This window comes from Ursus maritimus, unplaced genomic scaffold (genome assembly GCF_017311325.1).
Source record: "Ursus maritimus isolate PB19 unplaced genomic scaffold, ASM1731132v1 scaffold_13, whole genome shotgun sequence".
Lineage (NCBI taxonomy): Eukaryota > Metazoa > Chordata > Mammalia > Carnivora > Ursidae > Ursus > Ursus maritimus.
The window spans coordinates 61821560-61842084 of record NW_024423675.1 but is presented as its reverse complement, the minus strand read 5'-3'; the positions used below and the strand labels follow the sequence as shown (position 1 = coordinate 61842084).

Sequence of the window (20525 nt, the reverse complement as noted above, 5' to 3'; positions counted from 1 at the left end):
TTCAATTTGAGGAATAAAAAGCCACATGATAACATCAAAGTGAGAAACTAGAACCTTTCTCACTAAGATCAGGCACAAAGCAATGCCCTTATAACTATTCCTTTTCATCATACTGGGAGTCCTAACTAAGGCAATAAGACAAGAAAAGGAAATGAAAGGTATGCAGACTGGGGATGAAGAAATAAAACTGTCTTTGTTCACAGGTGACATGATTGTCTATGTAGAAAATCTGAGTCCGGACTTCTGGGGAAGATGGCACAGTAGGAGGACCCTAGGCTCACCTCATCCCATGCATACAGCTAGATAACACTCACATAAGTATAAATAACCCAAAAATGACCTGAAGACTGGCAGAATAAACTCCACAAATAAATGTAGAGAAGATAACACATTAAAGATGGTTGGAAAGGCAGAGAAGTGGTCAGAAAATAAATGGACCCATAGGACTATCCACAGGAGGGAGGAATGCCATGGGAAGGGGAGAGAAACAGACCCCCACACTGGGAGGGCCACATGGGGAAGATGAATGTCTATAACATTTGGCTTTGAAAACCAGAGGGACTGAATTTTGTGAGTTCTTATAAACAGTGGGACTTAAAACCTGGAATTTTTTAAAAAATCAGCGGGCTCGGCTCTGGAAGAGCCAGTGGGCAGAGGAAACGAGTCCCTGCCCTTAAATAGTTGGCACTATAAACAGCCCGTGGAGATACAGCATAGGAGAAGCAGTTTGAAAAGCCATACACGAAGGAGAGTATTTACTAATGTCAGAGTGTGTCCCAGAGGGACAGAAACCTCTGGGGAACTCACCCAGGAACAAAGGAACTGGAAGGCACCATTTCCTTCCCCTGCCCCCCAGTGTAAACACACAGCCACTTGCAGAAATTGCTACCTAACTGGCTAGCACTGCTGCCCATCCTCCCTGCCCGGCTGCTTCCAGCAATCTGCCCCTCTAGATGGCCCACCTCAGTCCCTGCACTGCACAGCCCTGCCCACGGAGGAATGGTGGCAAGCAAAGCTTGCCAGCACCAGGGCCCCAACTGTGCTGCTTCAGATCTACCCTCTCCGGTGCACTCTTGGCCAGAGCCCATATACGGTAGTGCCACAGGACTGGCTGTGTACAAGCAGCCCCCACAGTGGCCAGCACCACTCCAAGTGACTCCTGCCCTGGGGTGAAGGAAAGATAACCATACCCGCAGTCAGATGAAGCCCCCAGCAGTGGGCTGGAGGCAGATATCTGGTCTGACCACAGGCCCCACCCACCAATGAAAGCTGCTCAGGGTACAACAGAAGGAAAGTGCCCTGCAGTTTGGTGCTACCACATCTTCGGCCAATGCCCAGTCTGACTCACCTCAAGCCCCAGGCCGACTGGCCAGTTACCACCATAGGGACTGAATACTGCCCTGAACATGGCTGTCTTTCCTATCACAGAGAAACAGACACAGAAAGTTAAACAAAATGAGGAGACAGAGGATTATGTCCCAAATGAAAGAAGAGGATAAAATCACAGGGAAAGACCTAAGCAAAATGGAGGTAAGTAACACGCCTATTAAAGAATTCAAAGCAATGATCATAAAGATACTCACTGCATTTGAAAAAAAGAGTGGAGGACATCAGTGAGACCCTTAACAATAAAATAAAAAAGAACCAATCAGAGATGAAGAACACAATAAGTGAAATTAAAAATACACTAGATGGAATAAATAGTAGAATAGATGAAGCAAAACAAATCAGTGGCCTGGAGGACAGAGTAATGGAAAATAAGCAAGCTAAGCAGGTGAAAGAAAAAAAATTATGCAAAATGAGAATAGATTTAAGGAACTTAGTGACAGCATCAAGCATAATAACATTCACATTATAGGGACCCCAGAAGGAGAAGAGAAAGAAAAGGGTCAGAAAATTTATTTGAAAAAAATAATAGCTGAAAATTCCCAAATCTGGGGATGGAAACAGAAATCTAGATCCAGGAGGCACAGAAATCCCCCAACAAAATCAACCCAAGGAGGTCCACACCATGACACATAGTAATTAAAATGGCAAAGTAGTGATAGAGAATTTTAAAAGCAGCAAGAAAAGAAAGCAGTTACATACAAGGAAACCACATAAGGCTATTGGCTGACTTTTCAGCAGAAACTTTCCAGGCCAGAAAGGAGTGGCATGATACATCCAAATGCTGAAAGGAAAAAAAAATCTGCAGGCAAGAATAGTCTATCTAGTAAGACCATCATTCAGAATAGAAGGAGAAATAATTTCCCAAACAGTTAAAAGAATTCATGACCACTAAGCCAACCCTACAAGAAATGCTAAAGGAGTCTCTTTGAGTGGAAAGGAAAGACCATAAGCAAGAGTAAGGCAAGTAGGAAGGACAAAATCAATAAAAATAACCTTATATCTGTAAAAATCAGTCAAGGAACTCACAAAACAAAAGGATATAAAGTATAACACCATATACCTAAAACATGGGGAGAAAAGGAGTAAAGGATGGGTTCAAACATTGACTATCAACTTAATATAAACTACTATACACAGAAGATGTGATATACAAACCAAATGGTAACTGTAGATCAAAAACCAGTAATAGGGAACACCTGGGGGCTCAGTCAGTTGAGCACCTGAGTCTTGATTTCAGCACAGGTCATGATCTCAGGGTTGAAGATCAAAGTCATTACATGCATTTTTCTAACCACAATGTTATGAAATTAGAAACCAATCATAAGAAAAAATCTGGAAAGAACACAAATACATGAAGGTTAAATAATATGCTACTAAACAATGAATGGGTCAACCAAGAGATCAACAAAGAAATCAAAAAATACATGGAGATGAATGAAAGTGAAAACACAACAGTCCAAAAACTTTGGGAAGCAGCAAAAGCTGTTCTAAGAGGAAATGTTATAGCAATACAGGCCTGCCTCAAAAAGTAAGAAAAATCTCAAATAAATAACATAACTTTACACCTAAAGGAGCCAGAAAAAGAACAAACAAAACCCCAAAACCAGCAGAAGAAAAGAAATAATAAAAATTAGAGCAGAAATAAATGAAATAGAACTAAATGAACTAAAAAATCAATGAAGATACCAATGAAACCAGAAATTGGTTCTTTGAAAAAAATCAACAAAATTGATACAACTTCAGCCAAATTTGTTGAGAGAGAGAGAAAGAGAGAGAGAGAGAGATGACTCAAATAAACATAGAGGAGAAATAACCACCAATGCCACAGAAATACAAAGGATAAGAAGAGAATATTATGAAAAATTATATGCCAACAAATGGGACAATTTAGAAGAAATGAATAAATTTCTAGAAACATAAAACCTTCCAAAATTGAATCAGGAAGAAATAGAAAATTTGAACAGACGGATTACCAGCAATGAAATTGAAACAGTAATAAAAAAAACTCCCAACAAACAAAAGTCCAGGACCAGATGACTTCACAGTTGAATTGCACCAAGCATTTGAAGAAGACTTAATACCTATTCTTCTCAAACCATTCCAGCAAATAAAAGAGGAAGGAAAATTTCCAAGTTCATCCTATGAGGCCTGCATTGCCCCAATACCAAAACCATATAAAGACACTCCAGCAGTGCCTAGGTGGTTCAGTCAGTTAAATGTTCAACTCTTCATCTCAGCTCAGGTCTTGAACTCAGAGTCATGAGTTCAAGCTCCCCATTGGACTCCATGCTGGGCATGGAGCCTACTTAAAAAAAAAAAAGACACACAAAAAAAGAACTATAGGTCAATATCTCTAATAAACACAGATGCAAAAATCCTCAACAAAACATTATAGCAAACTGGATCCAACATTACATTTAAAAAACTCATTCACCATGATTAAGTGGAATTTATTCCCGGGATGCAAGGATGGTTCAATATTTGCAAATCAGTGTGATACATCACATTGGTGAGAGAAAGGATTAAAACCATATGATCATTTCAATAGTGTTAATGCAAAAAAAGCATTTGACAAAGTGCCTCCACTCATGATAAAAACGCTCAACAAAATAGGTTTAGAGGGAACATACCTCATCATAATAAAGGCCGTATATGAAACACCCACAGCTAACATCATACTCAATGGCAAAAAACTGAACGTTTTCCCCTTAAGATCAGGAATAAAACAAAGATGTCCACTCTCAGCACTTTTATTCAACATAGTACTGGAAGTCCTAGGCATGGCAGTCAGACAAGAAAAAGGAATGAAAGGCATCCAAAGTGGTAAAGAACAAATAAAACTTTCACTATTTGCAGATAACATGATACTATATATAGAAAACTCTAAAGATTTCACCAAAAACTACTAGAACTGATAAACAAATTCAGTAAGGTCACAGGATACAAAATCAATGTACAGAAATCCTTTGCATTTCTATATACTACTAATGAAGCAACAGAAAAAGAACTTAAATTATATATATATATATAATATATATATATATAATTTAGCCATTAAAAAGAATGAGATTTTGCCATTTGCAGCAACATGGATGGAACTGAAGAGTATAATGCTAAGTGAAATAAGTCAGTTAGAGAAAGAGAAATACCATATGATTTCACTCATATGTGGAGTTTAAGAACAAAACAGATGAACAAAGGAAAAAAAGAGAGAGACAAACCAAGAAATAGACTCTTAACTCTAAAGAACAAACTATTGATTACCAGAGGGGAAGTGGGTGGGGGGATGGGCAAAATAGGTGATGGGGATTAAAGAGTACACTTATCCTGATGAGTACTGAGTAATATACAGAATTGTTGAATCGTTGTATTGTACACCTGAAACTAATATAATAATGTATGTTAACTATATTGGAATTAAAATTTAAAACTTATTAAAAAATTAAATTTTTAAAAAGAAAGAAAAATCTGAGTCCCCCAAAATGTCCTAAAATTAATAACTGATTACAGCCAGCTTGCAGGGTACAAGGTTAATATATAAAAGTCAATTATTTTTCTATATTCCAGCAATTAACAAGCAGAATTTGACATTAAAAACACAATACCATTTACATTAGACCCCAAAATGAAATATTTAGGTAAAAATATAACAAAATATGTACAAGATCTATATGAGGAAAACCACAAAGTCTGATGAATAAAATCAAAGAAGAGCTAAATAAATGGAGAGACAGTCCATGTTGACGGATAAGAAAGCTCAATATTGTTAAGATATCCGTTCTTCCCAACTTGATCTACAGATTTAACGCAATCCCAATCAAAATCCCAGCAAATTATTTTGTGGATTCGACAAACTGATTCTAAAGTTTGTATGGAAAGAGAAAGACCCATAGGGCCAACACAGTATTAAAACAGGAGAACAAAGTTGGCACGACCCAACTTAAGACTTGCTATAAAGCTATAGTAATCAAAATAATGCGGTACTGACAACAGAATAGACAATACGTCAATGGAGCAGAATAGAGAACCCAAAAATAAACCCACGTAAGGATAGTCACCTGACCCTGACAAAGAGCAAGGGCAACATAATGGAGAAAAGATAGCCTTTTAAGCAAATGGTGCTGGAACAACTGGACATCCACATGCAAAAATGAATCTAGACACAGATGGCACACTCTTTAACTTAAAATGGATCAAGACCTAAATGTAAGACACAAAACTATAAAACTTTCTTATAACATGAGAAGATCTAGTTGACCTTGTGTTTGGAGATGACTTTTTTTTTTAAGATTTTATTTATTTGAAAGAGAGACATTGAGAGAATGAGTGGGAGGAAGGGCAGAGGGAAAAGCAGACTCCCCGTGGAGCAGGGAGCCCGACGAGGAACTCAATCCGAAGACCCTGAGATCATGACCTGAGCCAAAGGCAGATGCTTAACTGACTGAGCCACCCAGGTGTCTTGGTGATGACTTTTTAACACAACACCAAAGGCATAATCCATGAAAGAAAGAATTGATAATGGCCTTCATTAAAATGAAATATTTCTGCTCTGCAAAAGGCACTGTCAAGAAAATGAAAAAAAAAAAAAAAGCCACAGCCTGGAGAAAATCTTTGCAAAAGACGTATCTGATAAAAGACTGTTATCCAAAATATACAAAGACCTCTTACAACTCAATAAGAAAACAAACAACCTGATTTTTAAAGTAGGCCAAAGACCCGAACAGACACCTCCCCAAAGAAGATATACAGACAGCAAATAAGCGTATGGAAAGATGTTCCACATCATATGTCATCAGGGAAATGCGAATTAAAACACCACTGAGATACCACTGCACATCTACTAGGATGGCCAAAATCCAGAACACTGACAACACCAAATGCTGACAAGAACGTGGAGCAACGAGAACTCTCATTGCTGGTGGGCATGCGACACGGGCAGCCACTTTGGAAAACATTTTGGTGGTTTCTACAAAACTAAACCTACTCTTAACATATGATCCAGCAATTGCACTCCTTGATATTAACCCAAAGGAGTCTAAAACTTAGGTTCACACAAAAACCTGAACATGGATGTGTATAGCAGCTTTATTAATGATTGCCAAATTGGAAGCAAACAACATGTCCAAAATTCAGTGGCTTAAGCACAATAAAACTTTATATTACTCCTATGCAAAACCTAGTTCAGATGTTCCTGGGAAGGTGACTCTCCTGAGCAGCTCCCTTTCAAAAAATAAATGTAGTATGCAAGCCTTCTGTTTGGTGGCTCTTCCATTTTGTGGCTTCAGACCCTCTTTGGCATAATCCCATGAGCAGTCGTTCAACCCGACAGGGTCCCCTCTCTTATCGTCTTCCTCTGGAGCTTTGCGACTGCCTGCCTCCAGTCTCACATCCCATCACTTCTGCTGCCACAATCCATCAAAACTCCTATCTGATTGTGTCACTTTCCCCCTGAAAATCCTTCATTGTCTCACCATTACGTACAAAGTAAAAAGTCCAAAGTCCTTAATAGAACATAAAGGCTCTCTTTGATCTGGTCCCTTCCTGTCTTGCCAGCCTCGTTGCCCATGACAATCCCACATGCACCCTCTGTTCTTACCAAACTGAATGACTAACAATTTCCTGAGTTTTAGTTGCTCTGCTTTCCTTCCCTCCTTTTGCACCTGTTATTTCTCTCACCGGTGGTCATCCCCTCCACCATCCACCTGCCCCCACCCCCCCCACACACAAGCCATTTGCCTACTTAGCAAACTTCTCATCCTTAAATACTCAGTTTGAGCGTCCCTTCCTGGGGGCTCCAGCATTCTGGCAGCACACAGACCATGCCTGAAGAACACTCGGGGAAGGAAAACTTAGAGACAGGAGTAACACCATGCAGAGCTTCCCCATTCCCCATCACGACCTGGCAGGGCTTCCGGGGACTAAGCAGAGCTGGCATTAGCCTCTAAGAAGCTCAGCCCTGCACTACTTTGAGCATATGAGCAGCCGCATAATAGTGTAAGTACCAGGTCCCCCCCGGCACAATCGGAGTCTGGGGCCCACGCCCTGCAGTGGCTTCCAGCCCTGATCTGCCCCTCAGCATTCCATCGGGACTGACTGTACTGCCTTAAGCATTCAGCTGTAGCCGGTTTCTGTGGAGCAGAGTCCAGATTCCAGGGGTCCTGTTCCACAGGAGGCCCTCCCTCTCTGGAAGGCCAGTCTTCAAGGATGAGTCCTGGACCAGTTGACCCTTACCTCTTAGTTCACCTCCCTAAATTCAAAGGGCACCTCACCCCATCCAGTATTTCGCACCATTTCAACCACAAGGACTAAGAGTCCAGTCTTGACATGACTCTCAAGAGGCATTGCAGAACAGACCAGACGCCATCCAATCCAGATCCAGCCAAGGAAAGAGGTCACAGGGTCAGAGCTGGCTACCTGGGAGCAGCTGCACAGAGCCCACTGCTTCTAGGGGCTCCGAACTTGATGTAATGCTCTGCTGTCACTGTCTTGAAATTTTTAGGAGGTTTTGAACCGGGCCCCACGTTTTCATTTTGCACTAGGCCCACAGATTAATGTAGCCAGGCCTGTCCAGGGTGTTCACTGGGATATCATAAACACCCATCCTTCTCACTTTGTATGAAGGACACTGATGTTTCTACCTCACCACTGGTGCTGAGCCATATTCAACATGAAGTGTTGGCCAGCAGGCAGACGTACCCTTAGCTGGCCAACAGAAAGTCTGGAGTGATCCTGTTATCTAGAACCACTCCGGCCAGGGAGGCCGCCGGTCGCTGGACCTCTATGGCATGGGAAGTCCCGCCTGCTCTTTTGCCAAGCGCAGCTAACAGACTGGTATTATCATCAGCTCCACTATTCCCATCCAAGAATGAAACCACTTGAGAAACCCTAGTGCCTCCTATATCCCACCAGAATATTCCACCACTGCTAGAAGGTTGCTCCCTCACACTGGGGTCAGAGGATGGCTGCCTGGACAGTGCCATGTGTAATCCCAAGGACCAGTCAGTGGCTCTTCTCCCCGGCCAGGGGCATGGCGATGCTCTCGGGCACCCTCCCCTGGCGTTTCTTGTCATCCTGGCAGGATGAGGATGGCCTGCCTGGCCCCAGGGCTGAAAGTTCATTGCTGGCAGTTGTTCTCACCTCAGTGTTAGCTCCTGTCACATGGAGTTAGCACCGTTAATGAGCTCGTTTCTACCACTAGTCTCCGTCTGTGAGGATTTTGCATTTGAATTCCCAGTGTCCACACAGCGGGTATCAGCAAATGTCCACTGCACAAGCAAATGGAGGCTGGGTCGGCCAGATGAGGCCAGCACTGGCTTAAAGGTTAACCGAGCCACTACATCAAACTCACTTCGTTTCCCTGTTTTCCACTGACCCTTCATTTGCAGGGACCCACGCTTCTAATTCAACTCATAGGTCACATTTTCAATGAACAGGGGTTGCCCGGATGACCAGCACTTTGTTGGTCCTACGACTAGGAATGTTTGTGTGCCAGCCTGTTTTTCACGCCCTTCCCGTGGCTTTGGTTTTTCCTGAGTTTCTAATTTTCAGTCATGTGTTTTTATAAGATGAATCAACAAGATACATTATTTCAGATGCTGTTACTAACATCACCTAAAAAAAAATTCCCTTCAAAGCTATGTTTATCCATTCAGTTAACCAGTGCTTTATTTTTCTTAGTTACCTTGTTGGATAAAACTAAGTTATTCAGAGTCTTACAGGCAAACTTGTAAAACGCCGCTTGGTTTATTTTTGGTGCTCTCTGTAATACGTCGTGCAGCAGGATGGCAAAGAGGGCTCTGTTCTCAGAGGTGAGGCCCAGACCGAAAGGCCGAGAAGAACGCAGCAGGCGGGGGCTGCTTCCCTGGGCGGAAAGGTGTCCACATGCGCGCCCGGGAGAGGCTGCGAGGCTTCGCCCTCTGAGGCTGTTAGGGAGTCAAGTCTCCTGTGAGGGCCTGCTTGGGAGTTAGGGCGTGCTGTGCAGGGCTGAGGCAGGAAAGAGGCTTCCTGCAGACCACTCAGGACTGTGACCTGTATTCGTTGGAGTTAATGCTACCGAAGGGTTTATTGCAAAGTTGAAAGACGTATCTCCAAACACTAAAGAATGGATTTATACACCATGTCGTAAGTGACAAGCCCCTGTAAGAAGAGCGTTCAGAGCCCAGCCCCACCGACCAACAGCCTGGGGACCTGGGGCATCTCACAAGCCATAGTGCCAGCCATGGCTCAGCTGGCTGGTATACCAGGCGGCCAGCAATGGCAAGCACCCAGCACAGCTGACCCTTGAACAATGAGCAGATTAGGGGGGCCAACCCCCCTGATCAAAAATCATGTATAACTTTGGTTGTTAAAAAAGACTGTATTTATTTATGAGAGAGAGAGATAGCAAGAGGGAGCACAAGCAGGGGCGGGGGTAGAGGGGTGGAGGGAGAAGCAGGCTCCCTGATGAGTGAGGAGCCTGATGCGGAACTCAATCCCAGGACCCCGGGATCATGACCTGAGCCAAAGGCAGACACCTAACCAACGGAGGCACCTAGGCGCCCCTCCATGTGTAACTTTGACTACCTAAAAATTTAACTACTAGTAGCCTACTGTTGACCAGAAGACTTACCGAAAACAGAAACAGATGATTAGCACATACTTTGTATATTTATGAATTAAATATTACATTCTTGCGATAAAGTAAGCTAGAGAAAATATTATTAAAATCCTACGGCAAATCCATTTGACACTGCTGTACTGTATTAGAAAAAACCCATGTATACGTGGCCCTGCACAGAGGAAATGCAGGCTGTCCTCCTCCCACCCGCCCTGAGAGCCGCTCAGCGCACACCTTTTAGTAAGGCTTTTAGTGAGTAAGGCTTCCAAGGAACCACACCCAGCTACCTCATGGGATCTTTGAGGAATCCCCAAAAGTTCTCTTTGAGAGAAAAAGCCCAGATCATACACCCACCATCCAGAAGGGCCTAATAGCCCACCACAGCCACATGAACTTGGCGGGTTCCCCCTCCCAGCCCCCAAACCTCCAAGGAGTCAGAAACAGGTGTTCATTGCGAGTTGGGGAGAGGCGGTCACACCACCCCCATCCCCAGCCACCCCACCGCAGACCACCAAACCTGAAGCTGGCTAGGTCGCAGGAGGGGAGAAGCTTCCAGCCGGATGGGAGTCTGGAGTTTTGACTATTGCACCGCATTAGACTCACTTGATATTAGACAGGGGGTCTAAGTGTCTTAAGAGTGACCAGAAAAGGGGCGCCTGGGGGCTTAGTCGGTTAAGCATCCGACTCTTAATTTCAGCTCAGGTCATGATCTCAGGGTCGTGAGATTGAGCCCTGAGTCGGGCTCCGCACTCAGCAGGGAGTCTGCTGGAGATTCTCTCTGCCTCTGCCCCTCCCCCAACGCACCCATGCTCACATGCACGCTCTCTCTCTGTCTAAAATAAATAAATGAATCTTTAAAAAAAAGCGACCAGAAAAGCCACAGAATCTCCCCAAGATTTCGTCCAAGAAACAAGGAGAAACAGGTCCAGAGTGGGCTTAACAAGCCAGTGGGGAAAGCATGAACTTGGGCTCCGCCTGCCCCCTCTCCAGGCTAGCTCGCTCCCTAATCTGGTCGCGCGGCAGAGGGGGGATATGTGTTCATTAAATGCTATGCAGACATTGCCACCCTGCCTAGTTTCTTTTGTTTCATTTACAACTGTTTATCTTTCTCTGAACATAATACAAAGGAAATGCAAACATACATGTTTATAGAAGACTGAGTTTCTAAACACACATACCGCCCGGGTGCCATCTTGCCCTGGTAAATTGTCGAGTTTCGGCAGCCAGCTGGGTCCCGGAATTGTGAGGGAAAAACTACTATAATCGAGAGAAGATACAAGGTATCAACTTCACATCTTTTCCCCTGATTTCTTTTGGGAAAAGTCCTTAGAGGTGTAGAAGCTTCCCGGAATGCCGGGAATCCACAGCATTGTGCACAATGCCTAAGTGAACCAATTTAGTTGAGAGTTCTCACTATTTAGCTTCAAAGAGCTCTATCTAGTTATCTTCTTTTTAAAAATCTATCAGAAAATGAGAACGGAGTTTTTTGTATATAAATATAAATATAAAACTAGTAAACTAGTGAATATAAACTAGTAAAACTAAAAGGCCTTCCCATAACGCTTAAGCCCCTTGACAACTGAACTTAAGAGAATCACATGTAAGGTGGCCTTGAGTTCAGAGAGACCGGCTGGCACCCGGCCAGCTCCAGGGGTAGCATCATGAGAACTCAGCCTCCGTTGATGATGGGTCATCAAGCAAGGTTATGGCTCCGACCTAGTGGTAGCCTGCTACTCTTGAACTTGTTTAACTTCAGACACAGAAGTGATAAAAACTAGGGTTTTATTTCCACGAGGTCTACAAGTTAGGCACTATTATTTAGTAGACTAGCTCAGCCTGATGGGTCATCCAAGACCATCGTAGCACATACTGTGTGTCTGATGTATGTTAATTTTTAATGTGAGAACAATAGTGAATAAGAGCTACTGCCTTGGGGCGCCTCGTGACACAGTCTGTTAAGTGGTTTCGTGTCTGACTCTTGGTTTCAGAGCGGGTCATAATCTTAGGGTCATGGGATCGAGCCCTCCATCGGGCTCCAAGCTCAGCAGGGAGTTTCCTTGGATTCTTTCTCCCTCTCCCACTGCCCCTCCTCCCTCTCTCTTTGAAATAAATAAATTTTTAAAAAAAAGAACTACCGCCTTTGACCAGACACACCGGAACTGAGTTAACTCTGTCTTACGGGTAGATGTATTTGCTCTTGCTACATTAATACCACTATACCCGCTTAAGAGAATGCCATCTGAAGTCTGCCTCTCTTAAATAATTGTGCTGACAAATACCATAGTACTTTCGAAAGATATTGAAACCATACTATGTATTCTACATAGACCGACTGAAAACTATGCGTACCAAATTCCTTCTTCTTCACTCTTCCATCTGGATTGTAGAAACCGTTTCATTCTGGCTTCTGTATTAATGTCTGGACAAGGACGAAATCTAGGAGGGAGGAGAGAGAAATAGTAGTTTTTAAGAAAGGAATGACATCAGATTTGTTTTTTGGTTTTTTGGAGGTTTTTTGTTTTGTTTTAAGAGAGAGAGAGCACACATGAAAGCAGGGGAGGAGGGCAGAGGGAGAAGGAGAGAGAGAATCTCAAGTAGGCTCCATGTCCAGTGCTAAGCCCCACACAGGGCTTGATCTCACAACCCCGAGATCATGACCTGAGCCAAAAGTCAGATGTTCAACCGACTGAGCCACCCAGGTGCCCCCAGATTTGTATTTTACGAAGATAATTGTAGCAGAGCTTCAAAATAGATTTGCAGTAAGATTGGAAAGAGGAAGGTAGAATTCCAGCTGTCTAGACAAGAGATGGGAAGGCATGAGAGGGTGAGGGCTGAAAGTAAGGGACAGTGGTGAGAGACGAAGCTGAGAGATTATAGATGAAGCAAAGTCTGTAAGTTAAGAAGTTGAGAGAAGATGAAATCAAATTCAGGTGAAGAAATTTGACTAATTAACTGCCCCCCAAGTCTCTGTTTTCACATTTCTAAAATAGGGACATAATGATATATTCCCATAGCCTCATCACAAGGATTTTATAATAAAGTAGGTCTTGAGGATTCTCTCCTCCCTCCCCGACTCTCTCTCTAAAATAAATAAATAAATAGATAGATAGATAGATAGATAGATAGATAAATCTTTAAAAAAATAAAATAAGTCTCAAAGGCTTTGTAGTTTCATAAGCAATCTACAAATACTGGTTATTTTCTGCTGTAATTGATTTTTTTAAAAATCCATGCGCCAATGCAAAAGTATGTCACCAACAGATGGAGTTGATGGTCATTTGTGCAATAAATATATACCACATGTTTGCTACATGCCAGGCATTACTGTTCTAGACCTGGCGTCACAGCCGTTATCAAAAAGCCCTGCTCTCACAAAGCCCCTGCTCTTGTGTGGAGAGACGCAGAACAGCCTTTGGGAGCCTCCCCTCTTCTGACAGTGGGACACCCGGAGCATGGTGCCTGCGACAGAAACAGGGCAGGACTAGGAGCTGCTGGTTTGCAGGGGGCACACGGTGGCTGTGATGTGGAGCCCGTGCGGTTGGGGGGTGGGAACCATTCTCGTGGAGGTGTGCGACAAGCTACAGCGGGACAGAGAAGAGCGTGAGCCAGAGAACCTGGGTGGGTTTGGAGGCACCATCTCAGAAAGGTGAGAACGAAAATGAAAAACGGAATGGGATTTTGGAGACTGCAGCAGAGCAATCCGCAGGGCGGGAGCTGCGGAGCGCGGGGGATGCACGGGAGGAAGGAGCCAGGCAGGGAACAGGTGATATGGGGAGAAACTGGAGGACAACTGAAGAAATAAGATGGAAATGGAAGCTTGGATTTAGTTTTTAGAGATCGTTGTAAGATTCCTTTAGGCAGGGGACCTGGGTGGCTCAGGGTTCTGGGATCGAGCCTGCGTCAGGGCCCTGGCTCAGAGGGGAGCCTGCTTCTCCCTTTCCCTCTGCAGGTCCCCCTGCTTGTGCTCTCTTTCTCTCTGTCCAATAAATTAAAAAAATCTTTAAAAAAAATTCCTTTAGGCAGCCGACCTTTCATCTTACTTTAAAACTAATTAAACTTACAAAAATCAAACTTCATATAGACTCTAGATAGGTGTAAACTTCATCTAAGAAAACCATACCTGAATTTTTCACATTTTTGGACCAAAAAATAATATTCAGTCATAATAGAATATTCAAAGAATATCAGATTCTCTAAAATGAATATTAAAACCTGACTAGCTGGTGTCTGAAAAGAGACGTCGCCCGTTCTTTCTATGGTTTAGTTAACACAGTGCTAATTTCCTCATTCGGGGCATAGCTGCCCATGAGAATCGGACTACCACACCTCCCCCACAGGAAAGAGTGCTGCCAAGTGGTGGTGGTTCCCCAAACACGTCTATACCCTACTCCCCAGAACCTGTAATGATGTCGGCTTTCACAGAAAAAGGGACTTTGTAGATGTGATTAAGGTAAGGATCTCAAGGTGGGGAGGGTATCCTAGATTATCCAGGTGGGTGCAATGTAATCACAAGGGCCGTTATAAGAGGGGCACGGGAGGGCGGGAGTCTGAGAAGGCCACGTGACAATGGAAACAGAGTTTGTAGTGATACATGGCCACAAGCCAAGGAATGTGGGCAGCCTCTAAAAGCTGGAAAAAGCAAGGAAATATATTCTCTTCTAGAACTTCCAAGGAACCAGCCCTGCTGACACCTTGATGTTAGCCCGTGGAAACCAATTTTTGGCTTCTGACTCCAGAACGGTAAGATAATGACCGTGTGCTGCACCAGAGTCGCTAGGCATGTGGTCATTTGTTACAGCAGCGAGAGGAAACTAATACGCTCAAGTAACATTTTTAGAGGAAGAGAGACCTTTAAAGTCAGAGGAGTAAATTGTCAAGACTTCTAAACTTCAGGGATTATTTGCACAGACTCTCAAAAACAAAAACAAATAACAAGAAGCAGACCTATTCTCTGGAGTATGCAAATCATTGACATGCTGACCGCCATGTTGCTATTGATGGCCTAGCGATTGGCACCATCAAGTCTACTCCAGGAGAATCTTGTGCACGTGTAGCCTTAGAAACCCCTGGGTATTCGCATTTGTTTTATTTTCTGTACTCAAATTCATATGATACCCTTTCCTTCTTCCAAGCTCAAGTATTATGCAAGAACTTGACCCATTATAACAGAAAACACGGGTCAGTGATTGCTCCCTGCACTACCCCAAGCCATCAGCACAGCCTTGCATGCAGTGGGCGCTCAATATATGTCTGGGGGGGTGTTATGGAAGGGGAAGGTCCATCAGTTCTCTCATTCCCCTTCCTGCATTTGCCCACTGAGGGCCTCTACAAGAGCATCTGTTTGAAGTCTCCCCCAAATGCCTGAGTCCTGCGGATGACAGCATCGTGCTGTCTCAGGTCTACTTCTCACAGTCAGAAATGGATGTAGAAAATAGTGTCAAAAATCCTCCGCCACTTTCATCTGTGACCCTCCTGCAAATGCCGACTTTTTAAGTCAACACAAATGTCATCCGCCTTACACCTCTTGAACATCCTGCAAGAAGCCTTCCTTGCAGGGCTTAGACGGGCAGTGCCGTGGGGCCCCAGCCACGGCAGCACACGTGGCAGGATCCTGGCTGCTGCAGTCACGGACGTGCGTAACACACTTAGCGGCGCCAAATGCCCAGAGACACATAAAGCCGAGAGCGTGTGAGGTTTTGTCAAGTGTGGAGAGTGATACAGCTAAGCTCTCCATGCTCAGTGTGCAGCCTCCCAAATGCCCCAGATTCAGCGAGCCCTGTCATTATCCCCCTTGGTACCTGGGGAACTCAGACTGCTGAGGTTAAGTAGTGTGTCCCAAGGTCAGGCACGCAGGATTCACACCCAGCAGGCTGGCTCCGGAGGCCCCCCTCCCCGCACTGCCTCCTACTGAGCTGGGCAGTGGCAATCAGCTAAGTGAATTAGGGAACGGGAAGCTTACCTCCAGAAATTATGTTTATGTGCTAATTTTCAAAAGACCTGTCGCTGCATTAAGAAAAAAGTTGGGTTTTCAAGATTAATACTGGTGCAATTTTTCTGGTCATATTTAAATCATAATTAGACCATATATTAGACCATATTAGACCATAGAGAACCTCAGTTTGTATCACTTTAAAATAAAGAGCGACTGCACTCACATGCTTCGGTATTTCATTTCTTATAGAGCTAGTTCAATATAAATAAAGTGGGATAAAAGTTTACAGGACACTGGAATCTTTTATATAGTCTTCCCAGAATGTCAAGAGAACAGTTTGGTTTATATGTATGTAACGTATGGTTTCTTTTCTTTCTCTCTCTCTCTTTTTCTTCGTAGTATCCAATAAGTTGCTTGCTTGGATTTTTCCTACAGATATTTATAAACAAACAAATAAGCCCCTAATTTATCACTTAAAATTTTGGGGGGGCACCTGGGTGGCTCTGTCAGTTAAGCATCTGCCTTTGGCTCAGGTCATGATCTCAGGGTCCTGGGATCAAGCCCCGTGTCAGGCTCCCTGCTCAGTGGGGAGTCTGCTTTTCTCTCTCCCTCTGCTGCTCTCCCTGCTTGTGCTCTCTTGCTCACACTCTCTCCCAAATAAATAAGTAAAATCTTTAAATAAATAAGATAAAATTTTCTTAAAATTCAGGCTCCCAGGACACCTTGGTGACTCAGTCAGTTAAGGATCCGACTCTTGGTTTCAGCTCAGGTCATGATCTCTGGATGTGGGATCCAGCCCTGCACTCAGCGGGGGGTCTCCTTGGATTCACTCCCCCTCTTCCTCTGCCCCCAAACATGAATAAATAAATCTTTTTTAAAAATATAAATAAATAAATAAATAAATAAATAAATAAATAAATGGAGGAGGACAGCAGCTTTAAAAAGAAAATTCAGGTTCCCATTTTTCAATTAATATAAACAAAATATCCATGAAATGACTCATCTACTTCTGATCATCTAAACACAAAACCAAAAAAAAAAAGAAACAAAAACTCATTTCCTCTATTCAGAAAAAAAGAATTTTTAATGGCAAATAAAAGATACCTATAACACCTTAAGAACAAACTATACAAAGGCCTCATAAAAACACAAATTCGGTATTTCTAATACTTTTCACTTCTTGTGTACCTGCTCAATTATTCCTAACAAAATCACAAATAAGTGAAATATGTTTATATGGCATACCTAGCATAAATTATAAAACAAATCATTTTAGAAGCTCTAGAGATTACAGTGTTCTAAATGCTTCAATATCACTCATGTGCAGGGGTGTCTGGCCGGCTCAGTCGGTACAGCATGAGACTCTTGATCTTGGGGTTGTAGGTTCGAGCCCCACATTGGGTTTAGAGATTACTTAAAAAAAATAAAATCTTTTAAAAATGTATCATTCGTGGGTCAAGTATTGGTCATTACTTATTAATCTTCATGTAAGGCTGTGCATTTCTTTCTATGGGGGGGTGTCAGCTAACATATCTCCACTGGACTCCCTCAACTGAGCTGTTCTGAAAAGTGGGTCCCATGGAAAATCACACCACTTGGTCCATGTTCTAGATTTCTTCAATGAGATCACTGTCTTATGTTAAATATGATTTTTTACATATTGTGTATATCTTCACAGGAGACCTACTTTATCCCAGATCATTCTTCACCCTTTGCATCAAGAAGGTTTTGACCACAACATTTTCAATCTTCTATTTCTTTTTGGATGGGGGAAGAAGGGTCAAACAAAAACATGAAGAAGATTTCTGTTTTGTGGTTGATTTCTCCATTCAATCTATAGGTTATTCACAAAACCCTTTCCTTAATGTTGTTGTTTTCATTCGTGAGTCAGAAAGAAACATAAGCCACTACCTACTCTTTCCAAAATGAAGAAAGCACAACATGAAAAGACAGCATGCAATAAGAACACGCTCCAGATCTTGCCGATCACGCCGACGGCATCTTGTGAGGAGGGTGGTTGGGGTGGCGTCAGCAGCACCTTTCAAGGAAGAGCCCAGAGCGTCCATCTGTCACATCTATGCCGTTGGGAGAAAACACCGTTTGGTCTTTATACTATGTCATTTATTTCCTCCATGAATATTTATTTAGTAGCTACCCTGTATCAGGCTCTGTTTCTGTGGCTGGGAACACGATAGTGAGCAAACACAGAAAGTTGCTGCCCTGACATTTGCATCTCCTGGAAACAAATAAATAAAACCCAGCCCTCCTCAGTTAGCAAACACCGTCGGCCACAGTATGGTCATTACGAGATACACCGCAAAGTACTTTTTTAAAGAACACTTTTTTCAGGGAGCATGTACTGTGATTCAACTAGTCTGGGGTGGGGTGGGGCCTGCGGAGCATATTTTTAAATCTCCTCAAGGGGCGCCTGGGTGGCTCAGGCAGTGAAGTGTTGTCTGCTTTTGGCTCAGGTGATGATCCTGGGGTCCTGGGATCGAGCCCCACGTCGGGCTCCCTGCTCAGAGGGGAGCCTGTTTCTCCCTCTCCATCTGCCCCTACCCCTGCTCCTATTCTCGCTCTCTCTCAAATAAATAAATAAAATCTTTTAAAATTTTTTTAAAATAAAGCACATGTGTGGTTCATGTTTTTTAAAAATAAAAATAAAGAAAAACTCCCCAAGGTAGTGGAATGATCAGACACATAGTTGGAAAGCTGAAAACCTCTGAGCATTGTTTCTTCTCTGGGATCTTTCATACATGGTGGTTTCTTTATTCTTTTTTGACTCTCAATATATTTCTCAATGTTACAGAAATTAAAATTCCTACACTGGAATTGGACCCAGCGAATTAGGAGCTGCCAGTAGACCTTAGCAATCCTTGCCGATCTCTCAACCCCCACGTAGGGAGGCAGGAGAGGGTCTGGGCCATACACACGATCCTGGGGAGAATCCGGTTACGGCTAACCCCATCAGCCTTCTCCAGCTATCTGCTCCGTCAGAAGCATGAATGAGAATTTGTGCCCATTGAGGAGAAATGCCAAAAACATGTCTTCTTTATAATTACAAGAACTATAACCAATTTGTACCTTATTTACTTTGGTAATGATAAAAACAATTTTATACAATTATATAAAAATAGCTATCCATTTTTATTCAGAAATTTAGGACATATATAGACTTTAAGAACACAGTCATGGATTTATTTTCAGTCACGGATTTATTGGCTTTGGCCAATATTACAATGGTAAAATAGTATTATATAATAAAAATCAATGAAGCATTAAAGCTTCGAGTTTAAATGAGTCATCCGTTTTATTCAGTTTTTAAGTGATAAATACATATCGATACACATACATATATACGTACACAATCATATATATGCTGTTCCTACAATGCCTTTTATGTCTCATACTTGCTTTGGTTGAAGATGTAATTTTAACAAGAGGTAGTTTATGAGCTTCTAAGTTGATAATGCATCATAAGTTGTAGTGAATCCAACAGGGGAGAAAAGCCTCACAGCGTGTATAGTATGGCCTGAGCCTTCCTGACATTCGCCTTATTGACTGATAACCTCATATCATGTTGTTTTAAAACTATTTCATAAGTACCAAGGCATCCTCAATGCAGAATATAGCACTTTTATTTTTTTTAAGATTGTATTTATTTGAGAGAGAGAGAGAGAGCATGAGCAGGGGGAGGGGCAGAGAGAGAAGCAGACTCCCCGCTGGGCAGGGAGCCTGCCTCGGGCTCAATCCCAGGACCCCAGGATCTTGACCTGAGCTGAAGGCAGATGCTTAGCCAGCTGAGCCACCCAGGCGCCCAGAATATAGCACTTTTAAAAATAGAATCCCTCCTTACACTTGAAGGGCTTCCAAATTAAGTAAAACTAAATATTTTCAATTGCTGTCTGGGAGAACAAAGGGAAGGATGGAAGTCTTGACAAAAAACCATTTATGCTCCTATAATCTGTTTGGAATTTGTCAGAGACCACTAATAAATTCCTTTTCTCTGTGCATTCATTCCTTTATTCCTTCTGCAAACATTTATCTGGCTCCTGGGACTTCAAGACACAAGAAGGAACAAGACACACAGGGTCCCCTCCTCTGCAGAGCTCACACTAGTGCCATGGAGAGTGGCACCCCCAAGCTTCAGTTTGTTTTCCTGCAGAACGAACCCGGGTGTGCCCAAACGCCATCACCACCAATGGGGGTGAGCCAATCACTACCCGGCATGGAGAACTGGATTAACAATGGTAGAGGGTTTTGATTTCATAGTAATCGTAAAGGATGACCGTCCGGAAGCAAAAAGTGAAGACTTTTTTTGTAAAATTCAAATTACACTGTTTAAATATCTAAAACTAGCATTAACAACTGCACTTCGGAAGGAGAAATTCTTCGAAGCACAGTGCTGTTTAGTATGGAAGCAAGTCTAGGAACGCGCTCTTTACGGTGTTTAGAACTACAGTGAATGTGGACTGCATTACCCCCAAACCTGAGCCTCCCCAGAGCCCAGGGTGAGGGGGTGTTGTGTTTCACCCATATTCCTTCAGCTTCAGTTAATTCACTGACTGAGGATTCGATGTTAAGAGATAGGACACCGCACCTGTCAAA

General features: G+C 43.0%; 1 long non-coding RNA gene across 1 annotated transcript in view; it reads right to left on the bottom strand.

The window, feature by feature from the left end:
- The window catches only part of LOC103660843, a 102915-nt gene that overhangs the window by 49110 nt on the left and 33280 nt on the right, over positions 1-20525 (bottom strand). The window contains exon 2 of the long non-coding RNA XR_005834423.1: positions 12335-12421. This is a non-coding gene — a long non-coding RNA (uncharacterized LOC103660843). The remainder of the gene's footprint in view (positions 1-12334; positions 12422-20525) is intronic.